At 44.3% G+C, this 25,193-nt stretch overlaps 2 protein-coding genes across 4 annotated transcripts in view; one reads left to right on the forward strand and one right to left on the reverse strand.

The window, feature by feature from the left end:
* BANF1 (barrier to autointegration nuclear assembly factor 1) overlaps nt 1-3,948 on the reverse strand; it is a 61,605-nt gene extending 57,657 nt beyond the window's left edge. Inside the window, exon 1 of one of the 2 annotated variants that reach the window (XM_069644802.1) lies at nt 3,811-3,948. The gene's annotated coding sequence lies outside the window, so the exon portion shown is untranslated. The remainder of the gene's footprint in view (nt 1-3,810) is intronic. The other variant, XM_069644801.1, reaches the window with a different exon arrangement.
* A 527-nt stretch (nt 3,949-4,475) lies between these two features.
* Nucleotides 4,476-25,193, forward strand: part of EIF1AD (eukaryotic translation initiation factor 1A domain containing) — a 505,590-nt gene continuing 484,872 nt past the window's right edge. The window contains exon 1 of one of the 2 annotated variants that reach the window (XM_069644800.1): nt 4,476-4,667. The gene's annotated coding sequence lies outside the window, so the exon portion shown is untranslated. The remainder of the gene's footprint in view (nt 4,668-25,193) is intronic. The other variant, XM_069644799.1, reaches the window with a different exon arrangement.

Raw genomic sequence — 25,193 nt, forward strand, 5'->3', positions numbered from 1 at the left:
ATGTTCATGAGAGCAGTTGCCGTTCTTCTGGCAGCTCTGAAGCCAGACTGATGGTCATGAAGACAACCAACAGATTCAGTGGACAGGGTGAATTCTCTTTTAGTCGACCCATCTTCGGTCAACTGATCTATGCATGGAAATTAAAAACCTTCAACTACAACGAATTTTGGGTTTTTGTAAAATTCCTACTAAAATCTAGTGCTGCCACACGAGGCCCCCACAGGGAAACTAAACTAACCATAGGCATGCCCAAAATCGTGAAGTGATTGAGCAAAGGGGAGATGTGGGAGAAGCTCAACTAACTGAAAAAAAAGTCAAAAACAAAGTCCCGCCCAACTTGTGGAAGAACGAACTGGTCAAGCTATTGAAATTGGGTGAGGCAATCCAAAGCCAACATTCAACTCACTCAATATAATGGTGTGTGCTTTCATTTATCCCTGATATTGTCGTATAGTTCAACCAAGGATGGAAATTAAAGCTGAAATAGATTCTAGCGATAGGCTCATCAGCCTACCTTAGTGTATAGCGCAAACGCCTAGGACTACCGAATTCTATGCCTCGTGCCACGTTACTAGTGGTGAGCAACTCCACTGTGAAGGAGACTGGTGTTATTTCAGCCTGGATTGAGGGGGGCAATGATCTTGTTACCAGCCACCAGTTTGGCATTGCCACGAACGCGCGTTTATTATTTAGTGTGCAATTAGTCACAAAAGGACTTTACACATTTTCCATCTTATGTTCAATTAGTTTCATTTGATATGTATACAAACATCTAATAGATCAAACAGAATATAAACAAACTTTCAGTTCCTTCAAATGTCTGTTCATTTAAAAGTTTTAGAAGTGCAATTGCTAAGGAAATTTCCTTTCCAGCCTGTGGCATGAGTAGAAATTCAACTGCCAATATCTGTTGATCCATACTCGAGTGTAATTTACTTTTCCTTACAGTCCGTTGGCCGATTTCTCAGTTTATTTTACCGACTTCATTGACTTTTCACTGTGTAAAGCAGTGTTTAGCTGGCACTTGAAAGCGTTACTGGGGTGTATTATTTTCTGACCCCAGTGCAGCATTAAGTCAGTGTTAACTGTCTGCACTAACTTCCTCGGTTACCACATTTATTACGTACTGCTGTAAGGCGGCATCTGTAGCGTCATTTGGTGCTAAAGTCATAAGGCTATTACCAGATTCACGCACAGAATGAACAGACGATTACTTTGTTGTTACAGTGGAATGCTGCCTTTGTCTCGTTCGCACTGGGGACATATTTTAATGAGTACAAAGCACAGCCTAATGGTTACAGTTAAAATCCCAACTTAAGGTAACGGTTTATTTGTGTGTAGTAAAACCACTAGGAACAAGTCCAATCACCAAAAAAAATCGTACTGTAGTTACTTAAAATTGTAGATATTGCCATCAACTCAAATTAGAACAATATTCACCTCTGGGTTGTTACAGTATACGTCCCTGAAGAATAGGAATTCAATTGCACATATTCGTGTAATAAACCAGGGGTGGAATGTGCAGTCTAATAACCACCTGTGGAACTCGTTTCTCTTGCTCCGATTCCTTACTCATAAAACGCAGTTTACACATCACAAATTAGCCTTTACAGCGTGCTTAGTGTTGGGGATCCTTGCCCACAGCCACTCTTCATTAAGTTATTTCCCGCTTAAAGAGTGAAACAAGATCGAAACACTCCACGTTAAGCTTCCACTGTTTAGCAACCACGCCTAGCGCTCCAATAGTTAGTAGTTAAGCCGCACAATCCGCAGTCTAGCTCACACGTTCTTAATATCCACGCGAAGAGTTCCCGCAGTCATTCTTTCGGGAATTGATTATTAATATGATTCACACTTCTCTTCCTCGAGTTACTTTCTTGTATAGTTTGCGCTTAACAAGTGAAGTAGCATGTATAGTCGCACTTATAGACACTCGAGTATTTCGGAGCGCTGTTCCGTACACGCCCACAAAGAGCTGGAATGTCTCCCAAAGGTCAAAAGCTGCCAGCCTGTCGCCCGCAGTCGCTCTTTTAGTAAGTCCTCACGGTAATTATCGATAGATTTTAAATGAGGACCCCCCCTCCAACAAGTGGTTTGGTACTGGCCTCCGATTTACACCATGCTCGTAAGTAGTTCCACAAAAAAGGAGAAAAAAACAGCCCAATATACAGGTAATGCGATACCTTATGCCGGGCATCGAGCTGGTTGTGTAAGAAATCCGTGGCTCAGCCTCCAGACACCAAACACTTGGCTGAAGCGGTTCACGGGAGATGTTCTTTAAATAGATCTTCAAATTTAAGGGGCCACGCAACCTGCAGTGAGAGGAACTTCTCGACTCCCAGGTAAGGAGAAAACCTGTCCAGCCAGTCACTAAACACTTTTCAAACACTCAAAGTTAATGTCAGGAACTACTGGCACGTGGAGACAAAAGTAGCTCCTGGTTTCAAGCCAACCAGGTTATCAAAATAGAAGTAGGCGCTAAATTTCTAACCCTGTGATTACAGATTCTTCATGTGGCGGGGCCCTTGTGGTAGCGTAGGACAACACAACTGAGGTGCTCTGGTAGGGCTCCTGTGTCCATCGTTTCCTATTTCCAGGTGGAGTATTTTTTTTTTAAAAAAGAAAGTACAAGCAGCTGTTATGCTGTAAATCTGAGCAGGATACGATTTATGGCAGCTGGGTTAACAGGAAACTTCGGAAATTGAAAAGGCTGATAATTTAATGTGCAGATTAAACTGTGCCCCTGCCTAGAAAGATACACATGCGTTTTCTTCCGGGTCAGCCAACGAAATGGAGGCAGCCAACTATTTGGAGGATTAAAGCGCATTAATATGCGGGTCCTTCCGCAAGAAGTGCCCGATTATGAATAACATGTTGATATGGATTCATAGATTTTTAGTTTTTAAACATTAAAAATAGATACGTTTCTAATGGTTCACAGTTGTCACGGGAGAACAGCTCTGGCAAGTGCTGCCTTGGAAACAAGGCGTCACGAAGCAACACAGGTTCGATCCCCGGGCCCGCGCTTAGAAACCTCTGGGTACTAAGCGCGTTATAAATACGCAAATAATATCCTGTAACAGCGCCTCGATGCCCCCAGGCTGTGCAAGAGCTTTAAAAATGCAAAAAATAAAATAGTTTTACACCAAAATTGTATAACTTATAATTAACACAATAAAATTACATATATTGCGCGCTGACTCGTTTCGCTTCATATTGTAAGCATTGAGTGACGTCCTAACATACGTTTACTGTCGTCACAAATTTCCCCCTGCAAATACCGTACACTGCACTAATTTGCAAACTTTCCACATATTTGACTTTTTTTATGAAAAGATTTTACAATCCGGATACTGACGGCGGAGACGCACCGATACTTCAGATTTTCCACAGCTTGCACTAAAACTTGCCCCGTCGTCAATCATGCGTACTGTAACACCGTCTAACCCTCTACGTTATCCCTGCATAAACGCCGCCACACCCACCTATCACCAATTTTAGAAGTCACATTTTACAACCTTGGGTGCAGGCGCCAAATTAAATACGGCCATATAAAGCTTTCTACACAGATTACACGCAACGGTATGGAATGTTTAGCACTTTTTTTTCTAAATAGGCGGCCGACGCCTAAGGAAACATTTCTGGAGGGCTCGAACTGCTTTACCCACGGGAGCGTCGCTCTCATAACTACGTACGCAGTCGCTACACACAGAAAAGTTCTCCCTGTCCGATAAGTTTGTCTCTGCCACCGCTCCATCCGAAGCTGCCCAGAACAGATAAAACACATCTCCCGCACTCTACATTACTCACCGGCTTTCTTTGTTTCACCTTTCCCCCTGTACTCCAAGCAGGCAAGCACTACTGTTGAGATTCGTTCGGACTAACTGCGCTTGCGTACGCTGCTCTGATCACACCAGTTTGGCGAGCGGAAATACGTCACGAGCACAGACCGTTGAGCCCACCTCCAATTTAAAAACGTGCTTCAAGCCAGATAGAAGTCGACAACCTCATCGAATACTTCTTCCGGGTGCCGAAGTGGTACGACCACCATTCTATAACCTGACAAATTGAATCACTCCCATACAAACATGGCCGAACGTCCAAATCTGAACACGTAAGAGGACATCAAGTATAGCATTACCAGAGCCGACATCTGGATAGCGTGCTGATTGGCTCATTCATGAACGCCGTACCAGCACACTCTTTTACCGAAAAGATTATATATTTAAGTGAGAATGCTTCTATCAATTTAAGCAACATTTTCTGTTTGATAGGCTTGTCATGAAATATACGTACACATTTTCTCATATATCAATAATGGGCAGTAATGACTGCATTAACATTATTTGAACTACACTGTAATTATCTAAACAAAAAAAATACTCTAGTCTAGGCTTTCTGTCTGCATTACTATTACGCCTCAGGGAATTTTGAGCGTTCCAACTATATGAGGCTAACTTATGAACTAGTATAGTCTTTCTTTTGTTTCCACATCAACTCCACAGACAGTTCCCATTTCCAAACTTGCATGTTTTAGCAAAAACATTCCACCCTATTCACCCCCAGAAGAACAGCGACTTCGTAGTACTTGAGTAAGTTGTTACCTGGGCAGTTCCACGCTGTGACGACGGAGAAAGGAACGATACTGCGAATCGTGTTTGTCTGAGGTACATTTGTTATTGTTTTGCAGACCGTTTCCCAGCTCCTGTCTTGACTTTCTCACTCATAGTGGCCAGGGGCGTCTTCTCTGGGAGAAGAGCATATTCTTACAGCGGGGCATATACATTGTAACTCTAAAGGGGTTGTTGTGTGGATATGTCCATGGGCGTTCCCACCACTGTAGGTTCACCAGAGCACCAAAAACCAGGACGTCTGGTTACCCTACACCACTGATGCAAATTCTGTGATGACTGTGACTCATGCCCTTCTTGCGAGTGTTTATGCTCGGGTGGTGCTCCCCTGCCAACAAAGCTGTGACAGTGGCATGAGGTGCGGGGCCAAACATTTAGTGAGTCCCCTTCCTATAATTAGGGTGGCCAACTCTTTGATAGTCTTTCCCGGGACACTTGACCACAAGGCGGTGATGACGTCACGCCATTCACATTTGGCCCGCCCCTTTTTTAATGGACATTTTTTTTTAATGGCTCTTAATTCCTGGCTTAATTGAAACGCAAATGGTTTGTCCTTGGGAGGTGATGGTCACATTTTTTTTACTGCAAACATGACCATCACGACCCCAGGAACAAAGCATTAGCATTTGAATTAAGCCAGGTCTCAGAGCGTTACAGCTCCACCTGCAGGCTCAAAAGGAGCCAGGGCTGCAGAGCCACCCGGGGAAAGAAAGCAGTAGGCGGCAGCGCCATGCTGTGTACATGGCCACTTCAGTTTGCAGAGTGGCTGTGCTGGAGGCAGGTTGTCCCTGCGAAAGTCGGGACAACCTGCATCCCGCACAGTCACTCTGCAAACTGCAGGACAGAGTCCGTAATTGCGGGACACTCCCGCGAAATCGGGGACAGTTGCCTACCTTACCTATAATGCATAATCCCCCTCACTAACGTGACAGGGGGTTTAGATTCTATTAAAGACAGGAGGCGAGTAATATGCATTTCAATCTTTACTACTGACACATAGCAGCAAATATTTTTTTTTGTAAAACAAATAAATTCACCAAGAAAAAACAAGGAAACCACAGTATTCCATTAGAACCACAGGGGAGCCATCCCAATCCAAGATGGGGCGCAGGTCAAGCCCCTCATTAACCAATCAGCAGGGACCTACCCCCATAAAAGTCCCTTCCTCTAACAGCAACTCCTCTTCTGAAGCTGCACTCTGAAGCCATCCTTAAAACAATACAAGAACAGACCAGCTTCGGGATCCGAACACGCCCACACATCCGGGGTCCTGGAAGGTTCCTTAGCCTGGATCTCCTCGACCCGAAGCTGCAGATAAAAGATAACACAATAGGGTGGGAGGGTGGGTGGGATAATACTCTCCTCCTGGCCTTAATAGAATCTAAAGCCCCTGTCACGTTAGTGAGGGGGATTATGCATTCTATGGCATGACAGGAGGCTTCATATTATGCAAGTTTAAAGCCCTTGCATTATAATCAGAACCACATGGTCACCATATTATAACTATCTGAAATGTGGACTCCCTTGACCTGTCAGCTGCTTTCCATGACTTGTTCAAAACCTCTCTCCAAAAGGATTCCTTGGAAGCCTAAGGACCCCCCCACACCCCGTTGAGAGGCCCTGAAGGGGGGACCCCATTGCAAGATGTTTAATAATCCAACAGCCAAGAGGCGGAATTGGAAATATGGTTACTCAGAGGAAGCTGCTGAGAGGTACCCAGGAACTTTTAATCCCTCTGCATCGCAGGGCATCTTGAAATGTAAACAATACACAAACACTGTATTCTGTAAATTTTGGAAACAAATATCAGACCTCATACATTAGCACCTGTAAACACCAAGAAAAATAACCCCTCATGGGGAGAAAAAACATAATTACTCAAAACCTAGAGGTGACAAACTGGCACTTATGAAATGAGACGAGACAAAACTAATTTTGCGAAAACTAGCATGCAGACATTTTGTGGTTGTGGGGGTGAGAGAACGACACCCCTGATCCCCATACCTTCCTTAAGAACTTAACATTCAGAGTAAGGGAGATCTCAAAAAGGATCTAAGGGTCTACCTTATCCAAGAGAGGACGCCTACTCATTCCCCTTTGGGTAGAACATGAACAGCCGAAGGCTGAACTAAATCCATTAACCGTCCTGTAAGCCCAATCCCCTAAAATTGTTCCATTAAGATAATTAGGGATGTAAGGAAACCTAAAATGTAACCGAAAACACACTACAGGAGGAGCGGAAAAAAGGGGGGAACTAAGAAAACCAGATACTCTACGCAGAGGAATAACCTAACCTCGTGGAGGCTGCCCAGGAGTCCCCAATGTCCACCGACAAACCTGCTAAAGTCCTTGCAATCACCAGGAAGAGGAAGAAAAAACGATTGAGATGTAGGTCTTCCGGGCCTGTTAAGAGCCGCAGGAGGAGAGGGAGAAGGTGCAGTACATCTACCACCAAGTCCAGGGGAAGGTAAAGTGCCCCTGAAAAATGTCCAAAGGGAGTTGCTGTCCGAAATGCAACCAACTGCTTGTGCGGTTGCACCAGAACTCTGACCATGAATGTGAACAGGATAACACAAGGACAGACGTCCCCAAACTAATGGAGAATAAACAGCAGCCAAGCTTACAAAGCGACTTCCAACAGCAAAGACAGGCTAGGCAAATGAGGCGAGGCAACTAGGAATGCCAACAGGAGGATGTTCTAACTATCCAAAATATCAAGTATCCTGCTAGAACATGAAATCTGTGGGATTGGTGCGCTAGTGACCACACTGGATTAGTACCCCAACTATATGTTGATCTATGGACCCTGGCAGCATGATAAAACCTCCCCCTCAAACTTCCCACAGAGTTTGTAATAGAGAGATAAATTGTAGATTAGACTGTCGGGGGAGTGTCTGGCGCTCAAAGTCAGTCCTTTTCAAGTGGAAAATTGTTTTAGATAGATGTTGCAAAAAGTCCAAATCTTGTAAGATGTGGTGTTTATTATCCAATAAGAAAAACAGCCGACACGTGTTTCGACCCCTGGTCGTTGTCAAGGCTGTCGATATCATAGTTGATACATGCCATCATTGATAATAATATGTGACATTCAAAATATTAACATTGAAACATAAAGATATAAGTGTAACAAAAAACATTAAAATGGATGTTGCGTCATACCAGGGTTGGAGGGTTGGAGTCAGTGCAGGACCAGAATTCAATGTCAAAGAGTATATAAAGAAAGAGAGAATTGCATTAAGCAATTTGGCAATTTTTTATAACTACCAATTATGTTAATTTGTGCTATTACATAGTCTTAGGAAGATAACCAGTACTATGCAAACTACCAGTTTTGGAGGTATTCGTGAGATATTCTAAAAAAACAGTGCCTGATATAGACAAAATAACAAGACTATAAAATCAGTTTATGTATGTCATAAGTATAATGTGTTAATACAAGATCCTACTCACCCTGAAATTAATCCGTCAGGGGAAAGTTCTCAGGGTCCTCAATGTGTTGGTAAAACTTACCAATTATTGGGTCCCCCTTCTGAGCTGTAATCAAATCAGCATCAGGGGTCTCCTTACTCCATTGTGCAGTTGAAAGATCATTGTGAGCATTTGTCTGGGACCTAGTGATAGCAGTGACCTGGATTTCCCCCAACAGGGACTCTATTTCTTTTAGATCCCCTTGGATGGCCCCGGTTTTGGCCAGCTGATCAGCTAAGTCATTTCCAGTTTTGTCTGGTCCCTCTACTTTGGAATGACCCTTGATCTTTTTCCAGTAGATGGTCATCCCCTTCGATGTGACCAGATCATCAATATTTTGGATTAACTTCCCATGTTTCAGGGGTTTGTTATTAGCACATAACATGCCTCTGGTTTTCCAATTAACCAGGTGCTCCACGAACCCGTTCCGTACATAATCTGAATCTGTGATTATGACCAGTTTGTGGAGTTGATGTTGGACAGCAGTGAGGATGGCTTGATGCACAGCCATCAATTCTGCCACCTGACTACTTCGGAGACCAATTTTGTATCCAGCGGAGGGTTCTGGAAACTCCTTCACCCATGCATTCCCTACGCCGGCCACCAGTTCTTTCTCCCCGTTGTTGTCAACATGGTAAGAGCATCCATCCACATAGACAGTGGGCATTCCCTCACACTTGTCTTCTTCAAAGACTTTGTGTGGGGAATTAAAGTATGCCTCCATGTTGTCCTTGATTTTTAGACTTTCGTCCTCAAGACAGTTTTCTCTGGCGCAGTCATGCAAGTCAGCCAGACCTTGCGCGAGGGGCCTCTTCTTGTTTTGGCCATATCTGACCTCCACAGGAAAGCCTTGCATTGACAGAATCCAGGAAGTAATTCGGGAATTACTCACATTTCCGGCCCGGATTCTGTCACTTTGGAGATATTGCAGAGGCTGGTGTGGAGTCTCCACTATGATGTGTTCCCCCTGGATGAACATGCGGTAATTCTTCAATGCCCACACCGTTGCCAGGAGTGCCTTCTCACAATCGTTGAATTTTTCCTCCACAGAGGATAAAGTTTTGCTCGCATAGGAGATTACTTTATTGACCTTGTCATGCTTTTGGTATAATACTGCCGTCAAGCACGTATTAGAGGACCCTGTCTCCAGGAAGAACTCCTTGTTTCTGACAGGGTAAGCTAGGCAAGGCGCTTGTGAGAGGCTTCTTTTGAGTTGTCTTATTGCCTCGGATAGTTCTGGACCCCATTCCCACTTGACCCCCCCTTCAAAAGATGAATCAGAGGTCTGGTGATCTCTGCGTAGCCCTCAATGAACTTTCTGCTGTAATTAGTCAGTCCAAGGAGGCTCCTTAGTTCCCGCAGAGTTGTGGGATCCTTCAGTTTCTGGAGTGCTTCCACTTTCTTTTCTTGGGGACAGAGACCCTGAGGAGTAATCTCATGCCCCAAGAAATTAAAACGGGTTCTACACCTCTGTGCTTTCTGAAAGGAAAGTTTTGCTCCGGCGGCCCTCAACTGTGTCAGAACATAACAGATCTCAGCTATGTGTTCCTCCACAGATGAACTTTTGATGAGGACATCTACATAAGCCAGGTTACCCCTCGCACCCAGGTCGGGCATGGCTTTGTGTAGGAAAATGTTGAATTCATTGCCGGAGTTGAGGTATCCAAAAGGAGTTCGGGTCCATGTGTACTGCTGGCCCCCAAAGGTAAAAGCCAGTTTGGATTGGCCCTCCCTACTGACAGGCACGGTCCAGTATCCATTGGTCAGGTCTATTTCTGTGAATACCTGTGACCCCTGAATCTGGGCCAGCCCTTGGTCAATGTATGGCAGAGGCCATCAGGAAGTATGGACCCGTTTGTTGAGCTCCCTGAGGTCGGCGCAGAGTCTCCACTGGCCGTTTGGCTTCAATATTCCTAGCACCCGATTATTGAAGGTGCTGTGTACTGGACGGATTATTCCCCGGGACTCAAGGTTCTTAATTATTTCAGTAAGGGACGCCATGGATGCGAGAGGCAAGCGATATTGCTTCACAAACACTGGAGTCATGCCAGGGTCTGTGGGAATTGTTATGTTGTGTGGATGTCGGTGCAACCACAGTCATATGAGTCTACCGCAAAGAGATCTTGGAAATCCAAGAAAACTTGTTTCAACTTTTGCTTCTGTTCCAGCGTCACACAGGCATCAGCGAGGTTGACTCTCTCTTCCACCATCTGCCTGAAGCCTGGAAAGACTTCTGGTTTGGCTATCTCAGCGGCCTCCTCCAGCTGGGTGGAGAAGTCCCTGGTCAGAGTGCTGATTTGGACTGGAGGCTTCAGGTGGGAAAGGCAGCCCTCATGGACCTGGAAAATCACCTCATCCCTCCTGAAGTCACAAGTCACATCTTTCTTACCATAAGGGAAAGAAGTGTACACCAGGAAGTTCCCCCCCATGCCGGGTGAAAATCCTGTCTGGTGTTGTATTGTCCTCACTGTCACTGTCAAAACAGTCCTTGGGGATTTGTCCTAACAGTTCATTTCCTAAATCAATGGAGAAATGTCGGTCATCAATGGTGCCTGCGGCTAGAGTAATACTCTGTAAGTCGCTGTTATCCACCTCTTTTGGAATGGTGTAATGTTCTATGTTGACTAATGGTGTTGGGTTTACCCCTAACCCTTGCTGTTGAAGGAAAGCATTTAGATGAATATAAGCATCAGGGTTTTTCAATTTTTGTCCTCTTTTAACTTTCACTTCCAGGGAGAATTGTCGGGTCCTTTCTGGGATGGTGACTTCCTCTTTAACCTGAATTTCAACTGCATAAGGTAGCAATTGAGCTGACCTAAATGCTTTTTCTAGATCATCAAAGCCCATGGGATTATCCGCTAATCGGGACCAAGCTTTGAAGTTTATTAGGTCCAAACTAATGGCAAAGCGATTGAGAATGTCACTGCCTAAGTAAAAGGCGGCAGTGACGTCTCGCACGACCCAACAATTATGGACTATGCTCTTGTTACCAATGGAGATTTTGAGCATACACCTGCTTGGCAGGAGATGTTTGGAATTGGGTGCTTCCAGGTCCATTTCCCATTTGTCTATCAGTTTGAATGTGGGAATGGCTGGATCTTTTGGGAGTTGGCGGAACATGGCTTCGCTGATGAAGCTCTTACCGTTGTTCACACACACTCGGGCGAGAACAGAGTCCTTCCCAACTGAACAGGGATGAACAACTGCTCTCCAATTTGCTGAATATCAGCCAGGCTCTGAGCTAATTTCACATCTTTCTGGACTATAGGAGTGGGAGTGTCTGATTGTGAATTTCAGAGTGTTTCCTTCCAGTGTGGAATACCACCTTAAACTGGAAGGAAGGTTGATTTTCAGAAATAGAGAGGACCCCCCATCACCAGTCTGTTGTCCTACTGCTATTACTGTCACGTCTGGAATTTGGTTCTGGAAGTGAAATTCTACTTAGTCAGATTTTTGTTCAACCATGTGGCAGGTGCCATTTAAACTAACATGGTTGACACTCTGCTTTAATTTTATTGGTTGGCTAGTCTGGGTCCAGAGGACCTTGTTTACGCAATCTGTTAGGGGTGACAACCTTCTCAGGAGGTCATTCCCTAGTAAACGAGGGGTGCCCTCTGGAGTCACTACTATGACCGGGTGTTTTACCTTGTGTCGCCCAATTTTGATGTCCAAATCTGCAGTCCCCTCGACAGGAATTTCCTTCCCGTCAAAGTTCTGCAGTTGTCCAGGAAGAGAGGTGAGAGGAATTCGGTAATTCTCCCCCCTTCCTGCATTTAGTTCCATCAAAGGCCCTTTTGGACAGAAGGGTAGCTTGGGATCCAGTGTCCACCAGTGCCCAAATTGTACCCTGCCCCTGTACTTGTACCGGGGCATAGTATCTTCCCTCCTTCTCCTCAAGGGGGCACAGATAATGCACATTTTTGGACAACTGGTGGGCTAACTTTCTGGTTTTTGACATGGCGAGAAAAGAGATTTGGGGAGAATTCTGTGGAGAGCCTGGGGAATCTGAAAGAAAAAGTTGGCAACTGGAAATGGTTTCGGGTTCTGGGCCGCCCCCCCCCTTTTTGGAGGCAGTCATCAGGATGGGTTTGACCCATGGGATTTTGGTATTGTTGGTTCTGGGATAAAATGATGGGCGGCGACAGCTCAATCCCCACATCTACCCAGTCTGTTGATTCGGTTTTAGGTTCCCCAGGTTCCGGTTCTGGGCCGCCCCTGCATTTTGGGAGGCAGTCACCAGGATGGGTTTGAACTAGGGGTTTTTGGTTTTGTTGGTCCTGGGCTAGGATGATGGGCGGCGACAGCTCAATCCCCACATCTACCCAGTCTGGGTTGAAATCCCTTGGGACCCATTTTTCCTTGGGAGGAGTTCCCCCATCTATGAAGGAGAAGATCCTTTTCCCAGGATCCTCTGAGGATCCCTCTCCCTCAAATTGGAAGACCTGTACCTCCTCCACAAAGTGGGTCTGTTTGGGTCCTTTGTTTCTCCTGCCTCCTCTCTGCTCCTTGGGTGGCAGACTTTCAGGGGTAGGAGATTTTGTTTCCGGTTCCTGGGTTTCCAGGGGCTGTTTACAAGTTTGGAAGGAAGCTTCCTCCAAGGCTTTACACCCCCCTTCCCCTTGTGCCTCCTCCCTGGGAACCGGTGGGTTATCGGGGTGCTGCCCCCGTCATTGTTCTGGAGCACTAGGTCCAGAGTTTGGGGCATTCTGTGCCGGCATGCCCATCTGAGGGTTCTGTTGGGCCCTCAGCATGCGGCCCAAATCCTGTGCCATGTTCTGAACCTGGCGCTCTAACTGGGAAACCCGCTCAGGCTGATACGGGGTCCGGTTTTCTCCCCTGGGCTGATCCCGGGAAGGGTAGCTATCCCTTCTCTGGTAATACCCTGGGTTGGGAAGATTTGGGTACCCCTCCACCCTTAGCCTCCCCTCTCCCGGATTAGGTTGTCTGGACTCAGGGAATTGGGGAAAGAAGGATGGATGGTTTTGGGGTTGGAAATTGGGTGGATACCTGGGGAAAAAGTTCTGCCCAGAATTTGGTGAATTTCTGCCCTCCTGGGGGAAGTTAGGAGGGAAGTTCCCCGGGTTAGGCGCTTGGCTGGATTCCCCCCCTTGGGCTGGAGGAGTCCACACATAACCCAGAATGGGTCGGTTTCCCTTGTAGCGGGGACTTACATAATCAGGGGAGCGAGGGACCCCATTTGTGGGACTACCTCCTCGACTCCCCGTCTGTGACTGGCCCGAGGGCCTTCTGGGATGTGAATTATTTGGCGCAGGCAGGTTTTTAGGCAACCTTTACCTCTGCCACCTTGGCAGCAGCATGGGTGCTGTTGGTTTTGGGGTTTTTCTGCGCATTACTTTTATTTTCTATGGGCTTCTGCACCTCATAGATCCGGGTGGCTTGCTCAATGACCCAGTCTAAAGATCTTTTCTCGTGAAAATCTCTCACAAGCTGGGTCATTATGCACTTGGGAAGAGCATGGAAAAACGTGTTGATGAATTCTCTGCTGTCCGTGCGCACCCTTCTGGTGGTCTGCGCAAAGGCACGCTTCAATTCTTGCACACATTCTTGTGGGGCCTGATCCTCCCCACATTGCAAATTATAGGCTGCCTTGCAAGCCTCTTGGGGATTTCTAGGTACAGAAAAATGTTTCAAGATGGCCGCCCTATATGGGGACCAGCTTGAATGGTTTTGGTCCTCCAGCCCCGCAAAGAAACTGGAGTATTCAGGGGAGAGTGTCCATTTGACGTACTGGATGCAGCTACTGCTGTCCTTCAAATGGAAAGTCTCCATCATTTGCTCATAGAGCTCCAAGTGTTCCCAAACAGAATACTTGACGTTCTTATGATAAGGCGTGATGACACTCCCGATTGCCTTAATCTGTTTTAAGGTCGTCCTTAAGCAAGCCCCTTTTCACCTTATTGGCCTTTTTGGTTCGGGTAACCCTGCTCCATTCATCCTCGGATTCAGAAGCACTGCTCTCAGAGGTGCCCGTCTGATCTTCCAGGTTTTCCCGGATTCTGCGAGCCTGGGAATAGCTGGCAGAATGTGGGGACCTGGTCTCCTGTGTCCTGTGACGCTCAGAGGAGTCTTCAGATCCCTCCTTGCTACCAGGATTTGATGGGTACCCCCCCCACTGACCTAACTGGGCAGAGGTTTTCAGGATGCCCTTAGTGGGCCTGCTCTCCTGGGGTTCCCCACTAAATTGCACTGTACTTAGGTGCCCATACCCGGATGCCCGCCCATCCATTCCTGGGTGCTACTGGCCTATGAGCCCCATACTTTTGGCTGGATAGTAATCTGCCATCCCTGTGGCCCTGTGCTCATGTGCGCCAGGGGACATGGGGGTGGCAGAGTCCAGGGACTGGGAGAGATGAAGGCCTCTGGTACTAGGGCTCCTGAGGTTATGCTCAGGCGTTTCCCTTTCCCAGCGAACCTCATCTCTATCAGCCCCTGATCCCTGTTGCCATGCAAGAGCCTGCGCTTTCAGTTCCTCAGTTAAGGCCTTACTAGACTCTATCAGTCTCTCCTGCATGGCTACCTGTTGCTGGAGCCTATCATTGTGCTGGCAGAGAGCCTCATTCTCTCTCTGTGCCTCCTGATTGGTCCTGGAGTACTGGGCCAGTCTTTGCTGCAGGAGGGTTGCCTCCTGAGTCCCATCCCTACTGGCCTGCTCCTTTCTTGCCAGAGCCTCTTCCACCCTCCTGGTGTGCTCTAACAGGTTCTGATGCTCTTTTTGGAGGTCACCCAGGCCCTGGAGGGCCAAGTGATTTTCTTCAGTTTTTCTTTTTAAATGGCAGACTTCCTGGCCTAAGGTGTCCCTTTCCTGACTAAGAGTCTGCATCTGTGCCGCCAGGTCGTCCCTTTGCCTTTGAAGGGCACCAGCTTTCTGGCGCTCCTGATCAAACTCTGCCTGGGTATCCAGGTCTTTCAGGATCAGTTTATTGCTCTCTGCCTTTTCCCTATCTAGGTGGCTTTGCAGGGTGACTACCTGCTCAGCACATGCCCTATTGAAATCTAATTGTTGCTCAAGCTTTTTCTGGCTCTGCAGTAGGGAGTCCAAACCTTCTTGGTACTCCTTCTGCAAGGCCAGAAATCTGGTATCCTGGTCAGACTTTTCCTGTTGCAGGATACACATGTCCTCTTTGATTTTAATGAGATACTGCCTACTATCCTTTTCTGACTCCTGGTTCCTCTGCACAGAAGAGACCAGGTCAGATTGGGCCTTCTCTAATGCCAGCAGTTGCCTACTTGCCAGATCTTGGCCTTCAGCACATTTGTCCTGCATGGCTCCCATATATAGATACAAATATGCCGCTATCCTAACCATCTTGTCGGGTTCATCTTTAGCTTTAGGAGCCATGTATATTTCGCTCAGGGACACATGTAAGGGACCCTGATCTCTCCAGATATCTAACCCAGTTGCAGTGACCTGTTGTGTGATTGCCTGCAACCACGCGTCCTGGCCCTGCTCAGTCCATTCACCTCTCACAAATAGCTTATGTAAGAAGTGCTCTCTGGCTATTTTGATGTCTACCAGTTTCGTCATTCTGGAATTTGAGTTCCTTCCTGACTTACAGAAGTTTGTATTTTATTTTGCAAAACAGACCGTTTCCTTAGAGCGTTCCTTTCAAGGGGTGCTTTAACAGTGTAAAACAGCGTGGTGATCTAACCGGATATGTGTATCCGGTCAGTTGGCACACTGTATTAAGCTGCACAAGTGGTAAATCTAACCCATAATATCCCGGCTCCGAGCCCCCACTTTGTAAGCGGATTCAATTCAACACTACAGCTAAGTCAATGCCTAGTCTGGGATGCTGATGGAAGCCCTTATTGATGTATTTTTATGTCCAGTTCGTTTACTCTGGATGACAACCCTTATATAACACCCCTCTCTCAGAATCCCCCTGACCCCGCTGAGCCAAGAAGTAGGTTTGTTTTGCAAATTTAAAAGGTTTATTTGAAAATTAAACAATATATATCTATCACACTTTTATAGTAAATTAATATTTGATAGCACACTTGTGAGGATGATAGTGATCAACAATAGATAATGTTACAGTGGTACACTCTTTTTGATGGCTTAGAAGTGATATAGAGAGGATAAAGTAGCTGAGAATGCTTTTATGGCTTCAAGGACAATGCAATGATGAATGAAAATGCAGTATAGAAAATAAACTTGATATGACTTCAACAAAAGACAATGTAATCACTTTTCTTTGACAATTCACCCCCCCCCCTTTATGCAAGGTAAAGAGATGGAAGGAAAGCACACAGTTCTCAGGAATGCAATCAAATATAATTCAGTTCCCCCCTAGCAAGCTTAGAGGAAAACAGGTAGGAGTTTTAAACACAGGCAAAATCCTTTGATGTGGTTGCAATTAAGTGAAAAATATGCTAAAAGGCTTTTAATTCCCAATAGGGGGTTCAGGGTAGTTGATAGATACTTTGAGTCAGTTCAGGATCACTTTAGCAATGCTCTATGAATGATTGTCAGGTTGCAAACGAATTTCAGCAAAGGAAAGCAAGGACAAATCTTTTTACACGTGGCTGAAATTAAGGAAAAATGTCAAATCGCCGCAAATTTAGTCGCGTGCGTCGAGCGCAATTACGGAGGGGGTATGAGAAGTAGGAAGTCGGTTCTAGGCTCGTTGGAAAGCTTCGAATCTTAGCTTTAAGATGACAGTTAAAACTCGCTCCTAGCACACACGGTTCCGGAGATATTGCCGATTTAGTAAAGGTAGTTTTTCGGATTTGAAATTTTAAAGCTCAGAATGACAGATGACAGTTTTCAGTTTTAAAGATGACAGAATGACAAGATTCTAGGAGGCAGTTCTAATAGGCTAAAATAGTTTGGATTAGATTATTTTAAACTAAGAGATTGGTTTTGGCACAGTGCTAGCTGGGTACTCACACTAGATTTTGGACAGGAATGCGACTTTGTCACCGATCGGGTCAGGATTGGCTGGACTTCTGCTAGCGGTTCTTCACAGTGATCTGGTCTCTGGGTCTCCGGTTCTGTTATCGGTTCTGCTAGCGATCTCGTCTGGGTCTGGTCTCTCCGAATAATTCTGCCTTCTGGGTCTCTGGTTCTGGCAGAAGTTCTTGGCAAAAATTCAAACAGCTCACCCGGCTGTTGAATAGTTTGGTTGGTTTTGAGGCCTGCTGAAGAGAACTCAGCTTGTGGGTTAGGCCTTTGCTTTGAGTTCTGGAGTCAGAGTTCTAAGTTCTGGTCTTTGTCTTGCTGGAGTCAGTCTAGGTCTCTGGAGTTCTGGATGTGAATTCGTCCGTCAGCGTGCTCCGCAGAAAATGGGAATTGAGTGTCCTATCTGGCTTCGAGTGCTCTTTTTATGTGTTTAGAAAGTGGGTGTGTGCATGGACATAACTGAGCCGGCCCCTCGCAATCTATCATTGGCCACGTCCTCCTCTCTCCCTTGATTGGGGAGCTGGGTTGTGTGTCATCTTTATGGCTTACAGAAAGACACTCCCCTTGTCAATGTGCACACAAATCTATTTCTGATCCAAATACATATTTCCCATATACACAATTTGTTGAAATTACATGTACATATTACAGATTCCTTATGGTCCATGCTTGTCCGACTCTGATCTTCGTGGGGTCTAGCATTAAAAAATGACAACTTAATTTCGTTTTTAATTGGTTTACCAATGTCAAATCTGTATCAAAAATTACACCAATGTACACCCTCCTTCTACACACATTCCAGTAATTTACTAGGTTTCTAGCATAAACCCGGTGTCTGTAATATCAATAAATAGCGGGGTTTCGCCTCAGAACATGGTACAAAGTTGAATCAAGTCTTGAATTGTGGGTACGTTTCTTGGATTAAGGTTCTCCAAATTGCACATTTTTGTGAGCTTAATACAATATTTTAGAAGCATTTAACTGAAACATATATTTCCTGCAATAGGAATCCACACTCAAGTCTGGCCCGCCCCTCGAAGCTGGGTGGGTCAGCTCACATGTCCCTGCTCCCAGGCAGAGCTCTGTTTACAGTCCACATCCAAAATTAACATACTCCATTCAAGGGAAAGAGTCTATTGTGTGGTGTCCGGCAGGCTGAAGGGAAAACCCCTCCTTCCCAATCACCAGGGTCATGTGATATCCTGGGCTGTTGTGTGGGTTTCTGGGGTGAGAAGGTTTCCCAGCCTCTTGGCCTGTTAATTGAATCAGATTGTCTCTGGGAACAGCAGGTGGTTAAGAATTTTAATTAACCAACAGGCTTTGAAGTCCCAGTTAGGCTGGATCCTCCTGCACTCCTGAGATACAGTCCTACTGTCAGAGTTTAGACCGCTAGCGCCGGTTTGTGGACAAAGCTGGTACTGCACCCATTTTTGGGATCTGTCTTGCATTATTGCATTTCAATAGAGTGGTCTTTTGCTTGATAGTATAGGATCCTTGCTTAACATTGTTTTGATGGCATCCTTACAGTAGAGTGGTGATGTGGAACCCCCCACAAGAAGGTTGCATCTTTAGAGTGGTCTTGTGCCCATGATTTTAGCAACTTTTTGACATCAATAAAAACGGATTTTGAACAGAACCACCTTTCTTTGCACTGGTGGGTGGCAGATTAGGTGACCATTTTGGTGTGCGCAAACTGCGCAGTTCTCCTGGATTCTGGCGTGAATGTGGGCGGCGACAGCTCATCCCCACATCTACCCAGTCTATTGATTTAGTTTGTTCTGGGATAGAATAATGGGCGGCGACAGCTCATCCCCACATCTACCCAGTCTATTGATTCAACATGGGTCAAAACCCTTGACACCGCCACGCTCTCAACTGGTTGGATTTCCAAGGCAATGATGTCAGGTTTATGAGGTGAGTTTTACAATGTCCAAAAACTCCCACATTTACTTTACTGAGGCGGGTGCGGAATATGCTGCTAACCTGTACTTTGTCTTTGAATTCCCATATAACTATGGTTTGTTCTGCCTATTATTCTGCTGCTTTAATGGGATGTTTACTTGACTAATCTGCTCTGTGAAAACGCATTTGTTGAAATTTCCCTAGAATTGGCAACTCCACTAACCTGTGACTTTAGAGTGAGTGTAATTGTATTCAGTCCGTGTGGTGAGCCCAGGTACCATGGTTAATGGACTCAGAAGCGGTAGAAAACTCACAGGGGTGTTAAGTCCAGTTGCAACGACCATTGAAATGTTAAATGAAAGGTCCCTTAATGAGGATCTAGCGAATCAAAACGCCTCACAAGACGAGGTTGTTGATTTTGAATGTAGTGAACTTAGTCCTGTCAATATACCCCAGTCACAGAGTACAAATGAGGAAGGTGAGGTAATGATGGATGCTACTAAAACTGAACAGCAAAATGGAAGGGCACCCATTACTCTTGCATCCTCACCTTTTAAATATAATGTCAAGGAGGTAAATGATTTCACCATGCCAGCTAGTCTGAATCAGACAAAGGTGGAAATTGATGAGTAAATGAGGAAAAAGCTAGACCCTAAGGATAATATAAAAAGCGTGATGGGTGCTTTGAATGATTGCTCTATCCTCAGTCCTTCAATAGAGGCTGAAGTTGGCAAGAGAATGAGATTTTCTTTGGGGCCCTCCACACCGGTCTCAGAAAAAAAGAAATTGGAAGAGAGGATGTTCATATGTTTAGTCTTCCGGATCAATATAACCGTAGTTTTCATTCATTTTCAGGAGGTATTATTGAGGATGTGATGCATAATGACAAAAGCCAGAAAGGATATGTGTATGAAAAGAAGTTTTTGGCTAATTCTACACATCCTCTAACAATAAATAATCCCTTCACGAATCCCATTGAACAGATTGACCTATTTGCACAAAAGATAGGAATCCCCCCAAAGAAGAAGTGCGTAGATATGCGAGGCAGGAAGAGGAATTAGATCTACGTGCCCGGGATGCCCCGGGGTTTGGTGCAGACTTTCTGGTTCTATCTAGGATTCTAGACTTGCTCGATAAGGGCCATGAAAGAACCCATTGTGAATTAAGTGACCTAAGAGCGAATGTGACCGAACTGCTATGTAAGATAAACAAAGTAGAGGGACTCCTATTCACTTGTGAAGCTGTGTCTACCTTACAAGTGGGCAATAAAATGGGAGTATCCCTTAAGGATAACTCCACACAAACCCCTGGAGATGAAAGAATGGTAAATGTGGAAATAAAATCATTTGCTGAAATTGGCGCTGTACCCATAGGCAGTAACTCGAACTCTGAAATGAAATTTAATAATCTTGCTCTAGAATCAATAGGAGCCTTGGGCAGTGCAATTCAGCAAATACAAATGGACATGGAGGCAGTCAAGAAATCTATCTCGGGTGAAAGTGATAATGGGATTGCAAGCCCATACTCACCGAAGCAGGAACTGATGCCCGCGAGAGAAGAATCTGATAGTCCCTCAGTGCTTTTGGATTTGATTGATCTCTCTGATGACATAAAGGAAGAGATGTGTGGAAGTATGATTGATTCTGATCTTGAAAGTGAGAGTGAAAAGCAGACTGTGGTGCTTACTAGGAGAGAAAGAAGAACCATAGCTAGAGCACAGAAAAGGGAGGCGAAGAATAACAAGTCCAAAAATGCAAGAAAAAAAATCAAACCTACAAATAAAAAACATCTTTGAGGCCGCACCCATTAACTCGCGGAAAGCAGTGGTACAGAACCAGGATGAGGAGAATGGTATTGATCTCCACCAACTGGACGAGGAGTCTAAGGTTCACTTGGACCTCATTTCGGAGGGTTGCGAGAAAGTTCCCCTACCTCCGAAAAAATGTACACAAAAGACTAAACACCTGAATGCAGGACCTGGTCATGTTGGGGTGAATCTTAGTAATGAAAAAAATCCCCAGCCTCAAAAAAAGGGACAGCATGTACCAGTTGGTATCGGTACTTCAGGTGTCCAAACTGCTCTATCTCAATTCTACCCAGTAAACCATAAAAAAAATTAGAATAAAATCAAAAATCCCGTCTAAGAACATTAACCCTAGTAGCAATACTATTGGCAGGAGTGAGCCGATGGGCGAGCCTTGGATTATAGGAATGGTTGGTAGAGACAATCAAGGAGAGGAAGAAAAGATGGGTTTTGTGGATGGAAAAGAGGAGGGATCCCCTGAGGTAGGGCTTACACCGATGGACAAGTTAAAGAAGCAACCCTCCGGCGATATGATAAGTCCTAATATTACACCAAATGAGAATGAGGAGGAAGTAGAACAAGAAGATTACAAAGAGGAACGCAAACTTGAGTCAGGAACAAAGAAAGTGACCTGTGAGGAGAAATTGGTTTCAGGAATGCCGGTTATCATGGGATGGCAAAGCAATGTGGAAATGAATGGTAAGACTAGCCTGAATAGAACATTTATGTTGAAAACTTTCCAAGCAATTCCCCCATTAAGAACCCTATGCTCCGATGATCTTGAATGGATACGGCTTGCTACCAATTGCAACCACCGTATGATATGTGGTTTCCAGTCTATGATAATCATGAGGATGGTATGGGAACAGAGGGAAAACTTTATTGCACTTGGTCTCGTCCCAGTTGTATTTAGGAATGTAAAAGATGCGAAGGAATTCCTGGAAACTCCTCCTGTAACTGAAAGCAAAAAAGAAGCGACTTTACAAATGGTGCCACAGCTCAACATTAGTGCAGATACGCTGAAGCAATTGTTAGCATTAGCTTAATGGGGTTACACCAGGTCCAAGTGGAACAGCATGTCCACCTGTGAAGGCTAACGTAGATACGTTAGCGTAGCAAGGGTCCTTTTAGAGTCACGTTATGGAATTGTTGTGGCTTGGCAAACTTTCTACGGTGGTTTGGCAAAAATGATCCAGGTAAATGTCCTGAAATTATTCTTCTCCAAGAGACGATGCATATGTCTTCTTTTAACATTGCTGGATATAGTTGCTACTCGTTGGAAGCTACTAGAGGGATAAAGGGTAGGCCCTCTGGTGGTCTAGCAATACTTGTAAGCAATACATGTAAATCTGAGGCTATTGTATAAAGATGCAAGTATAATGGTACTACAATTGAAACCATGCAACACACAAGATTTAGTCTTGGTATTCATCTGTATATATTGGAACAAGTCTTTAATTACCTGGGACCAAATTGTGAATATACTAGATGGAACCTTGGAAGGTTTATTTGTAAGTACAAAGCAAGTGGGGATTATAATAGGTGGTGATTTTAACTCCTCCTGCTATAAGAGCCAGTGCACTAAGTGAGTACGGAAAAGAATAAGGTACCCTTGACTATAAAAAATGGACAAAAGTGGGTAAGATACTTTTTGGGATGAGACATGCAATTGGTGGAGCCCCTGCCGAGTTTAAATCTCTCTATTTGAAGGCGGGGTGACCTTTGTTCCTATATAGATCATTTCTTTATTTTCACTTTTATTTGTAATATTTGTAAACCAAAGCAAATTTTAAACTGAGTATGGGGACCATTCAGCCATCTCCATCAGTTTAAATATCAGCAATTGGAGCCTTGATTCTGAGGTGACGCTTGGACTGATCGAGATTGACAGGCCTGGTCTGTCAATAAGATGGAACCAGCACACCTGTAAGAGACTGATTAACGAAATCACGGAGGATGTGCTCTTTGTATCCATTAGCCGGAATCCTTTGTATGTGAGCACAGAAATTGAAGCTAAGTTAAGCAACAACATTCAGGCATATATGTTGAAAATTGCTCAGGATAATAAGCTGATTACAACTTCAAAGGAACACAGACATGCATTTGACCTAAGTATTCATAACTTAAAAATTATATAAAATTGTAATGTGAGGAAATTAACTAGATTGAATCTAGGTCATGATGCATATTGTACTGAAAAGAAGGTTATTAATTTAATCGTATAAGAAACAGATTAACGAATTTAGGCACGCTACTGCTTTCAAGGACAATCAACACATGATGCATAACATCTTGGCTCATGATACTAGAAATATATGGACTCTAATCAGAACTCTGAATGCTCCTGACGCCTTGAACGAGCCATCCATTTTAGCTTCCACTTGGGTAAAACATATTACTGAAAAATTGGAATTGCCCAAATTATTTTATACAGAATCATTTCCGGATTACTCAGAGTTCATTTTGGAGCAATGTCCATGGTCTGTAGAGGACATAATAGATGCAATAGCGAAACTAAAGGAATCTAAAGCATCAGGGCCAGATGGGATCCCCTCATGTGTAATAAAACTAGATCCTTATCTATGGGCAAGGATTCTCAAACTAAAATTTGACACTATATTCGCCTCCAAACAAATTCTAAGTTCGTGGTGCTCTGCCATAATAGTGCCGATATATAAGAAAGGTGCAATGAATAATCCCTTAAACTTTAGACCGATAGCACTAACGGATGCCTCCCCGAAGGTCTTCTCACAGTTAATTCTAAAGGAATTACTGGATTTTCGTTTTAGGAATGATACCCTCTCCAAATTTCAGATAGGTTTCTGGAAAGCTATGGGGTGTACACTTAATGCCACTATTCTATCGTTCCTACAGTGTCAAACGAAAGGGAACAGAAGCAGTCTATATAGCTGCGCTTGATTTAAGCGGTGCATTTGACACTGTTATAAGATCAAAACTTTGGAATATAATGATTCATATGGGGATCCCTGTACATCTAATTGCCTTGATAGTATCTGCCAGGCCTCCAGATAAGGTGCGTACCCAGCCTTTTAACGCATGAAAATCTTGTAAATACGACAGCTTTATTATTTTCCTGTGTACATTTACACACAGGCTTAAGGCAGAGGGCAGTGCTAAGGCCAGGTTACTTGACAGCAACCAGAAGGCTTCTTTTGATTTTTTTTTTTATCTACATGGATGTAATTGCAAGCCACATCTGAAACAGAATGTATTTCTCTGAAGTCTTTCAAAAAAAGAAACTGCAGACTGTGATAAAAGGAATGGTTTCTTTCCATTCGGCTTGTGCTGTGTTGATGCTCATGGAGCAAACAGAAGCACTGTGCATATTATTTTCCTAGAATTTTAGGATTGTATAATTAATAAGATGGAAAACAGTTGCAATTGAGAATTAATATTTTGTAACAAATTATACTTTTTTCCAGTGAAAGCAAACCAGCATTGCACAATTGTATTTTTCAGAGTTCCGGTGCTGTTTGCATAATCATGTGGAGACGCAGCATTTTTACACGTATTATTTAATATACACTCTAATTATAAAAACAGTGTGTAAAATGATGACTATGCACAGTCTAGTTTACATCCATTCAACCTTGCAGTCAATGGGGTACGTTACTATAAATGGTCAGTAGCAGCAGTCTTTGCTCAAGGGTGAGTGATTATCATTACACCAAGCACAGGTGTTTTAGCCTCTCAAATCTTCAAGACTACAATGAAATCATCAAAAACCTACCTCTCCGGGAAGTGCGAGCGCTGTACAAAAAAAATAAAAATAAAGTTACATTGGTAATTGAAATAGAAACTCAGCAAAACCTGTCAGTGATAATCCGGAGAGGCATTTAACTTTATGTAGCGCTTCTCATGAATGGTTTGTCCAACATCTAGGTACTGTGATTATTATACCTCAGTCGATACTCAGTTAACCGACCTCTGAAGGATGTTAGCCAATAAGATAGCTCAGCCGGTTGAGCACTCGGTGCTGCAATCTGTGCGTGATCTGTAGGTTGCAGGTTCGAAACCTGGCAAGGCCAACTCAGCCTTTCGAGGTCGATAAGTGTCGGCTTTGGTTTGTTGAAAATTGTGATAAATATGTTCTATGTACAGCCCTTTGCCAAACGCGCTATATAAATAACCATTTGAACATTAAATTAGATATAGAATTTAGCATGGAGTCCTTGCCTCTATGCACTATTGTATCATAACATTGGCATACCATTAGGTAGTAATAGCTCCAGGAAATGAGGACTTTTGTTAAACTTCAAAAGACAATTTTGCTATTGAATCTCAAAACGCACAATACAATTCATGTTTTCTTTACTATGTAATTGGCTAGGTTTTTGTGATTTCAACATTTAAATACATACAGGAGAGATCAAATGGCCAGACCTTAGAGAAATATTGAAAGGAGTCTTCTGTCACAATGCAGAAAGCTACCGTACAGTAATGA

The sequence above is a fragment of the Ambystoma mexicanum genome, chromosome 2p (assembly GCF_040938575.1).
Source record: "Ambystoma mexicanum isolate Mex_15411 chromosome 2p, UKY_AmexF1_1, whole genome shotgun sequence".
In the NCBI taxonomy this organism is placed as follows: domain Eukaryota; kingdom Metazoa; phylum Chordata; class Amphibia; order Caudata; family Ambystomatidae; genus Ambystoma; species Ambystoma mexicanum.